This window comes from Etheostoma spectabile, chromosome 9 (assembly GCF_008692095.1).
Source record: "Etheostoma spectabile isolate EspeVRDwgs_2016 chromosome 9, UIUC_Espe_1.0, whole genome shotgun sequence".
NCBI lineage: Eukaryota > Metazoa > Chordata > Actinopteri > Perciformes > Percidae > Etheostoma > Etheostoma spectabile.
The window spans coordinates 21,537,237-21,547,658 of record NC_045741.1 but is presented as its reverse complement, the minus strand read 5'-3'; positions in this window follow the sequence as shown (position 1 = coordinate 21,547,658).

Here is a 10,422-nt window from a genome sequence, read left to right as displayed (position 1 = left end):
CCCCCCCCCCCCCCCCCCCCCCCTCATGCATACACACCAGCTGAGCGGGAAGCTGTCTCTTTGCCAGCCTAATAAATACAAAAACAAATTGCAGCAGGTTAGAAGTATGCAGCGTGGGCCAGAGCTGTTAATGTAATTAACTTGGCTTCATGGAAATACGAGGCAATTTAACTCCCACAGTGCCTCCCTCTGGCCCAGACAGACAGACTGAAGGGGAGGTGTTAGAGACCCTGGAGTGGGAGAGTGAAACAGAGAGAGCAGGGAGCTAAATGAGAGAGAGGGAGAGAGAAATGGGGGGTTGACAGAGAGAATGGACCCATTTAGCTGGACCACAGGAGTAGGAAGTGTGCTGACTGTGATTGAGCTTAAACACCAATCAGCCATGAGGCCGCCTCGTTCCGGAGGTCACCTCAAGCCTACGGGAGCATTGTCCGACCATCGCTCACTCTCCTGCTGTTTGTTGAAGTTGTTTTGATTGGCCTGATTGCTGACTGATTGCCAGCCAGGTTGAAGTTGTTCAGGTGGCGAGAGAGAAACAGGAATCAAGGCGAGTGTTGTGTGTGTTCACGTATTTGGAACTTAATGTCTAATTACACATTAGTATAACAGTAGGCTGTTGCTAATTGTCACGTCTTCTTTCTTCTGTTGAAAGAAGCTGGTTTATAGAAATGTACAAAAAAGTAAATAACACTTATCTATCATTACCTTCTGCAATCACAGTTTGATAATATACAAAGGTTAAAAGGAGGTGGGGACAAAAAAACTTGTAGCATTTTACAGTTGAAACTATTACAATTGACCAGTTCTGTTACCACTGGGAGAATTAGTTTAACATTTTGGAAAAGACACTCATTTGCTCTCCTGCGTCATATTGATTGATTCTGGAGCCAGTAGTTGGTTAACCTAGCTTAGCATAAAGACTGGAAATGGGGAAACAGCTAGCCTGGTTCTGTCCAAAGGCAACAAAATCTGTCTGAGAGACATATAGCAAAACTCCAGGAAGTCTCTGCGCAAGACCAGGAAATAGTCTGACACACAAAAACCACACGTTTATCCTGTCTATATACAGACTAATGATTGTAATCTTACGTTGATCTTTCTACAAAAATGAGTATTGACTTGACTAAGTTACTGTCTGTACAATAGTCTTTGGCCCAATAAAAACATTATGAAACTTAGAAATAGTCTGGCACATAATTCCCAATAGCTAAAGCCACACACTTACATTTTTGGTACAGATTAAACAGATGAGATGCAACATGCTAATTTTTTATTTTTTATTTATGTAATTATTATCGGAAAGAGCCAGGTCAGCTGTTTTACCTGTTTCCAGTCTTTGCGTTAAGCTAAGATAACTGTTTGCTAGCTCCAGCTTTATATTAATCAATACCACAGATATAAAGCAAGAAAGCAAATGTCAAACTATTATAGCATGTTTTTGACTAACAGAGAGCACAACCGGAGCACAGGATGACTCTTCACTTCCACGGGCCTCAGATCTACTCAGCAATCTCAAATTGAGAGCCGGAATTAAACGTGAGTTGCTGATCTGCTTCAATCAGAGAGGCCTGATCCCCCGGCTTTTGCCACATCTGGTTTGTAATTGGCCGTGCTGCTGTAAGGATAATGCAGAGGGTTAGGCAGACTGTGGAGGCTTTCTCCCATCCAGCCTGCTGGTGGAGGTTTACAAGGAAAGTCCAATATTTGCCAGCAACCCGTCACACCATGGTTATTACAGCGTGGTATCTGCCTCCGGTGCCACGCTGCCTGAGTTATTCTATATCATTCTCTCTTGTGGATTCATTGTTTGTTAGGCATATAAATATCGACTGGCGTTTGCCAGATGCACAAAAGTGAAGGAGGAAGGAATAGGAGGGGGCATGATTCTAGTAAACCTGCAGGAAGTAATCTGGACAGGGGCATGCAGGCGAGAGGGAATGGTTTCCGTCTGCTTCTATTTTGGCTCGCGCTGAGATTTGTGTGAAATGAGAATTTCTCGCCACATGGCTGACTCTGTTTCTCTCTCTCTCTGGACATCTTACTACTGACCCACAGCTTATTGATCTTGCTGCTCATACAATATCAGCGTGGGGCGTTAACCTGATCTATCCTCACAAACACAAAACATCTGTGCTGCTGACTCTCATAAAGCCAACTGACCACCTCAGTGAGAAACTGTATTCACGATAGCAGAGAGGCTCTTTTGGTTTGAATGAGCTCAAAATCTGCTGGCTTTGAAGCTACCGGGAAGCCCATCTCTAACTCAGCACAGATAACACTCAGGCCTTAACCCAAACTCAGAGTACTCTGCTTGCTGCACACAGGAAATGAAGAAAATGTGATGAAATTAGTAAGGAAAGCAGAGAGTGTGAAGTTCAAACGTTCTTACCAGTTCTATGATGATCTATTTTATATCTAACAATTTATGAAAGTGTTAACACTACCTTGTCATAACTAAAAATGTTTTTATTCAGGAACACTGTAACATGAACTGATTTGTCTTGTTCAAAACCCCTCTGTCTTTGAAGGCAAGTTTCTTATATGTTTTAAAACATCCCCACAATCGCAACACAATGATAAGAAGAATAAGACATGAAGAAGAGAACGCTCTTTTACTAGACATTCATTGTGGAAAATGTTTCTCAATATTTCTATCTTAAAATGTAATGACATCAAAAAGAGCGTACATATTGGAAATGCCATACACAGTTGTAATTTCCAAGGTCCAAATACATAGGAAATTCCACAAATAAAAAAAACAAAAGAAAAATGAAAACTAATAAGGAATCAATACAGAAAGCAGTCGGAAAATCAAAATATGATACTCAGTATCGGAATTATTAAAAAGGGCAGGAAATGATGCACAAATTAACAGCTGTAACCCTCCCACACATCAGTATACTCCATCTTTTGTGAAGCTCATATCAAAATCCACATTTAAACTCATGTATTCTCACAATAACATTGTGTTAATAATATAACATTACTACACAATGTGATAGGAGCTACAATGTAATAAAATCCCACTGTGTAAATAATCATCTTGATTCAGGAAATAAGAGCCATGTATTTTAAAGTACAATGCAGGGCAATGGTGATGCTTCTTTCTCCTTATGGCTGAATCCCAGATGAGGAAGTTTTGAGGACGTGACAGGAGCCGATTCATCATCCCTCACAGGTCATCCATCACCAACGGCAGGCAGAGGAGCAGCGCTGAGCAGGACAGCCCAGGAGCGTTTGGGGAGCACTCTGCTCTGAGCGCCCAACTGGGTGCTCAGTTCAGCATGTGCTTCAGAGAGCTTCCTGTATAAGAGCAGTAATTAGTTCAGCCTGTGCGATGTCCATGTGTTGAGGTGATAGATTGGTATTACAGGATATCTATTAATGCCATCACACCTGCAGAAAGACCCACTGCAGTATGAACTCAGGGTGTAAGATATGAATTGTGCAGTTATAGGACTGAGATTAATGGAATACGATTTAGTTTCACTAATATCTAACTTTTGATCTAATGAGATGAAAAGTGAAATATGTTGGAGGAGGCCTCTGGTGAGAAGCAAGAGTTCTGGTTTATGTTTTTCTTTTCTTTTTTTTAATCAGTGGTCAATATATTACAGGCCAGATATGGAATTTTATTTAGGACTGCTTGGTCATATTATTTGTACTTGATTGATACTTATTAAATTTAATAATGTAAATGTATTGAACAAATGATGATGCTGGATGAAACATTAAGGGATCCCAAAAGTTATTACAACTCATTCTCAGGAAGACTTGAATCTTTACCAAATTTAATTTCAAGGCAAACCGTCCAACAACTGTTTCACTCAAATACAAAAAAACAACCTCTTTAGCAGCACTTTTAGGACAGTTGTTGCTGGGCTTCATCCTCTAGAGAATATAAATGGCAAACCATCAAATAGTTGATATTTCAGATTGGACCAAAGTGATTGACAGACCATCATTGCCATCCCTAGAGCCATGTCACTAACAAGGCTAAAATATCAGGGAACTGTGTGTAAATGTATGTATGTGTGTGTCCCAGTCGTACTGCCTTGCCACCTGTCTGGCCGTGCGCCGCGTCCCTGCCTTTGATGCAGGGCGGTGGTGTGTCATCCAGATGTGGCAGCAGAGGTTTGAAGAGTTCAGTTAGTCCCTGAGGATTTTCCCCCTGAGCCCCTTGCTCAGGCAGGGCCGCTGGGAAGAATCATTACAGCTGACACGTGTGTGTCTTGTCTTGCCTTCCTCTACCTATCCTACCCTCCATTGTTGTACGACTCTCTCTTCTGAGGGTCTACTTCTCACTTTCAATTTCTGCAACTCCTTCACCTTTCCTGCTGCTGCCTTCCTCCTTCTTCGTCTCCCTTTTGTCCTCTTGAATTCCAAACTGCAGCTGATTTTTAACATCCATAGTTGGATATAGTTACACCTGTGCCTCTCCTACTACAACAAATCAAAATGTATGTGTCGGGAAAAAGAAGATTGAATGAATCAGACAATAAGTTTCATAAAATATAATTAAGGTGTGTGTGTAATCTGATATAAGACAGAGTTAAAAAGTGAACATATTCAAAATGAACACACATGTAGCTGTACAGTTTGTTATCAGCCAAGCTACATATGGCCTTGATGCTTCAGAAGTATGGGAAATAATAGAGTGAGAACTCTAACAGAGAGAGCCCTCCAGGCAGCATTTATCACACACAATCCCTCTCTTTAACAGCTTACAGCAAAAGTCACTGAGCTTTAGGGAACATATGTGTCTATTTTCAGTCAAAAAATATAATAAATAATCTAGTGTGTGTGTGTGTGTGTGTGTGTGTGTGTGTGTGTGTGTGTGTGTGTGTGTGTGTGTGTGTGCGTGTGTGTGTGCTTTAAGTTACTTCCTCTCACTATGTCTGGCAATGTAGCAAGAGAGGTTGTTTGATTGCTCACAGAAGTTACAGATGCTACAAAAAGGTGCAGTACTGTAAAAACCTACTGTACAATACAGGAGGAGAGACTGCCTTCAGCTATCTGATTTGAGTTTAAGTTCCATCTCATCAAGCTAATGCCGTGCTTTAAGTGTCCTTGAGTAAGAAACTGAAGCAAGTACTCTCACCTCTGCTGGATGATGAAAGAAAAAAATTAAGAAAAGGATCTTTAAGCCTGTGCAACTACATTCACGAGGAAGCTAACACGCACACGTAGAGACCCATGAATTACAAATAGCTGGGAGTGATCAACATCACTCCCAGCTATTTGATGTAAGAGATGAAACATTCAAAAAAACTATCCTTCAACAGTGTCATTTTTCATCTGCGATCATGTTGCTGCCCTGAGTGAAAAGGCGAGCTCTGGTTTGGTCTGGAAACAGGATGTGGGCAGAAGAACTGGGCATCTGCCACATGCCATGGAGCCTCTGGAGCTCATTTGCATAGGTTGTGTGTGTGTGTTTGAACAAGTGTTTGGTTTGTAGTTGGGTGTCCAATGTAATGCTTGTGTGCATGTGTTTCTGAGTGCGTAGTACTTGTCAGTTTGTGCGTGTGTACACTTGAAACGTTGGGTTCATGCCCCCTGTTTTATAAAATAAGTCCCTCCCCCATGTCCTGCGTAGGCTTCTTTTCCCGGCAAAGCACCATGCATGGCATCCCCGCTGGCACTGTCTTCAGCCCACCCTGGAAAAGTCAAAGACAGGCAGCCAGGCTGTTTCTCTCAGTTTGTCATCAGCCTCACCTCCCGATCCTTCCGCTCTGACAGTGTGCGGCTGAATATCCAAACACAAAGACGGTCAGGATAGGAGCAACACGCTCCAAAAACATTTAACCCTAACAAGTAAATAAAACTTGTATTGACTCTCACAAGCCTCATGTTGTACAAAACAAAAACACCTTTAACAGCAACGACTGGTAGAAAAAAATCACGTGACTACAGAACTGCAGACTGGGACTTGAGTCAGCCTTAAAGGGACAGTTCACCCCAAAATCAAAAACACATATTTTTCCTCTCACCTGTAGTGCTATTTATCAATCTAGATTGTTTAGGTGTGAGTTGCCCAGTGTGGAGATATATCGGCAGTAGAGATGTTTGCCTTCACTCCAATATAATGGAACCAGATGGCATTCAGCTTGTGGTGCTCAAAGAGCAAAAACAATAAATATTTGAAAAACTAAACAACAATGTCTCTTTCCAGAAAATCCTGACCCAGTTACTAACCGATAATCCACATGTTTAGTATAGGAACTATTTTCTTTCTACTGAACTACACTCACCAACCATATCACTGCGCAGAAAGAAGCACACATGGTAGAGAAGCTCATCCTTCTCGGCTGGATCGGTTAGCTAGTTACAGCTCAGCTGAGGAGGACACCATTAATATGTACATCTCCCTTAACATCCCGTCATCTCCTGTCACCTCTTTACTGTCAAAACTCTACCAAAACCGTAAAATGCCCCCAAAAAATTGAAAACTGCCCAATGTCGCCAGTAACATTGGTTTATGGTGTAAAAGGAAATTTAATGTATGGGAGCATTTTCTCTCTGCAAACAAGCCCCCATCATACAAACAATGTGTGACACTATTTATGTACTGTAACATAGTAATGTCTCACAAAATAGAATTCCTTGCGTGCAGTGAAACCACTCTGCCCGGTGTTTCTGTAAATGTTTGGTTCCAGTCACTGAAAATGAGGGAATGATTCCAGTCGATCAGCCTGCCTCTCTGCTTAATCCTGGCTCTGTCGGCTGAAAAGTCTGAATGCTTCAGACTACTTTACACAAACAAATAAGCCCAGAGGGAAAATATGAGAAACACAGGCAAACACCAGCACCTTGGCTCAGCAATGAGCACCCATGGCTGCTTTGAAAGATGGCTTGTTTTGTGCTGAGACGGCATCAGCTACATGATCTATGATTAATGTTGCCATGTCTGTTTTCATTCTGTGAAGCTTTTCTCTCATAAGGGCTGATTAATTTTTAGTATTTTTCAGAGTGGGCAGTATTTTTTTCACAGTCAGGCTCGGTTTGCTTGAAGTTTCTGCATTGACACTAAATTAATGAAGGTGAATGGAATTTTATACGTGGTGCTCAAAGCATTGACAATGGTATTTACAGTCTTTTTTGAGAAATAGTGTTGCTTTTACTCTGGAACAGTTTCATAGTAAACATTCCTTGTAGTATTCCTCCGGATCTCTGAAACTCTGTTAAGCACATGGAAGGCTGTTGCTGTGGTTGGGAAAAACCACTGAGTCAATAAAAGATGTGTGGGATGAAAAGTGTGGACGTCATCTTCCGTCCTAATGACGACAGACAAGTGGCCACAAGAACAGCACATTGTTATATGTTCACTTACATTAAAATGTGAGCTTGCTGCTATTAGCAACCACCACTGAAGCATCCACTTCTACTTAACAATGACATCAATGGGAAGATTCAGTCATTTAATTGGTAAGGGATAACAACCCTCACCAAATGAAAATGACTAACATTAACATCTTGTCAGACAGACTAGTAAAGTCGGTCTGATAGATGATCATTCTCTGTGAGTCATTTCATCTATTGTTAGTTTATGATATAAATGTCCTAATTTCTCACTCTTCATTTACAATTCCAAAGTGCCCTCTTCCACTCACGTTAAGAGCCTTGGTGTCATCATCCATAGCACACTGTCTTTTGAAAAACACATCAATAATCTCACTCGGTCTGCTTACTTTCATTTATGTACCATCCACTGCCTTTGTCCATCACTTACACCCAATAATACTGCAATTCTCATCCCCACTCTTATCACTTCCCGTATTGATTATTGTAACTCCCTCCTCTCTGTTTTACACTACAAGTCCATCCATAAATTCCTTTTGGTCCAAAACTCAGTTTCCCATATTATCACCAGAATCCCAACAACTGAACATGTTACTCCACTACTTAAACAATTGCACTGGCTCCCGTATTGACTTTAAGATTCATGTTCTCACCTTCAAAGCCCTCCATTATCTCGTTCCTCTCTGAACTCTTTCAGTCCTACACTCCATCCCGAACACTCCGATCCTCCTCTTCTTCACTGCTTTCCACTCCTTCTGCCCCCTGTTCACAATGGGGTTTAGAGCCTTCAGACATTCTGCTCCTCGCCTTTGGAACTCCCTCCCGCTATCCATCCGTACCATCAAGTCTCTCCCCACCTTTAAAACCTCCCTCAAAACTAACCTTTTCCGAAGGCCTACCCCTCATGACTTCACTCTCTATCTACTGCTCATTATTCATTATTACAACAATATTAACTAATTCAGCTTTAAGCACCACAAACCTAATTCAAATTCACCTCCATTGCATTAAAGTGGAGGAAGAAATCTTGAAACCTGTGAAAATTAAACCCACACTATCCAAACGGCTAGTTACCATCAGAGGTAAGTGATATGCCTTCTTGTAATTTGTTCAGGAGAGACTCAATACATTGGTAGCCGCACTTTGTTGTTAGCTCAGAGACTTTGAAAAGGCAGCCTGGAAAAAGACACTAAAGTCTATTTTGTGCAGTGGAAATGATAGATAGCACTGATAAAGTAACTGTGAGTTATGAGACGGACAGATGGCTCCAAGAACATTGCAGGGGCTGCAGTTCTTGTCCCCAAAACTGCATTAGTAAGATATTATCTAACTTCAAAGAGAACACAAGATTTTTATTAATGAATGTTATGTCTGGACATGTTACAGTCTAATCTTAGTTGCTGCCTTCTAATCATTTTGAATTACAGCAGGGAGTTGTTGGACCCACCTACGGCCATGACTCTACCTCGGAGAGACAGCATTAGGATGTCCCTGCTGAGATATTCTGCTCTGTTTTAATGACATTTAATTCAACGTTTGAACTTTTTGAACTTTTTGTACAGCATGTTTCAGCACAGGAGCATGTTTTCAGCACAGGATTTCAGCATAGTTATTAAAGACACCTCAGCAGGACAGCTCTGAGGATAAAATGTGGGACTTACTTACAAGGCTCTCTCCGCTGGGCCTCCTGTCACTCTCCAGTGTCAGATTTTAGGGCCATGTCCGAAACTGCTGCATTGCGCCTGCTGATAAAACACTGTCATCCCGCTACTGGCTTTGTTGACAGAGTTATTTTAGGGTTGAACATATTGATGCCTGGGCTTCAGAGACTCGAGTGGAGTGACTTTACTGCCACTTCATTTACTTTTTCATACATACTTTTACTGTAATCTCTTTGTAAGATAAATTATGTGGATAGTTACTTTTGGTTTCATAAAATGGAAATGGATTTTTGGATTACAATTGACCATTTGCTAAAAACCTAAACACAGATTGTCCAATCTTAAGCTTAGCAATAACCGGCTTGGCTTGGATTTCTCTACACATTGAAGCATTGTGTATGGGGCTGTAGTAAGAGCAATACTCTTTATTTAAAAGATTTGGAGGATGGACTGGTTGTAGGCTTTCTAAAACAAAATACATGAGCAAAAGTGTAAAGAATTGATTAAACTGTGTGTTTATTGTCCATAACATAAGCTGCAAATTGTTAGCATGTCCGGCTAACTGCAGAAGTAATCGGGTGCCATGGCCAATAAATAAGCATATCATTGACTAGCTTCATAAATACATGGAGCTGAAGGTTATGTTTAAAAAGCCCTGTTCACAACAAACTGTGCAGTCCTTACCCACTTTGTGGAAGCGAATCCTGGATGCTACTGTATCAGAGAATGACTAACGTTAGCAGCTCTGTTCTGCTCTTCATTTGATTTAAAAGGTTAAACTTTAGCAACCCTAGTCAATGTCATTTTTGCTAAACACACAAGGGCTTACTCAACAAGCCTTTCTATGGTTTCTTGCTTAATGTTAAAGTTTAAAATTAAATTTCCGGCATGATATATTGTGATAATGTCCTTCTTACTACGTTATTATGGTCAAAAACCAAATGGTTAAAAATGTTTTCTGCCCATTGTTGTCTTATTGATTCTACATAGGCTACATATCTTCTGCAGTGGCACAGTAGACCATTAGTTCTGTAATAGCGGGTAAACATTGGAGACAATCACAAGGCAAACAGAAAAACACAATCAATGCCTCTCAGCTTCCAGAAATATGATCCTTCACCTGGATTCCTTCAAAGTACCTCCATGAAAGAGCAAAAAGAGAGACAGTGTCTCTTTAAGGGATAACTCACAGAGGAAGAAGAAAAGCTGCAAAGAAGGAAGGAAAGGAGGTGTGTATATGTACGTCTACATGTCCAACTGATAGACACTTGGGAGAGAGAAAGAGAGGAAAGAGAGATAAGGAGAAAGAGAGACAAAGACAAAGAGACACAACATTGCATTAGGCACTTAGAGCCATTCCTCGCTCGCTAAAGGCTAATGCAATTGCCACAATAAGAATGTCTCAGCGGAGGCTGTAAAAAAAACTAGAGAGGGGAGTGAAAGAGGAGAGGCAGGGAGGGAG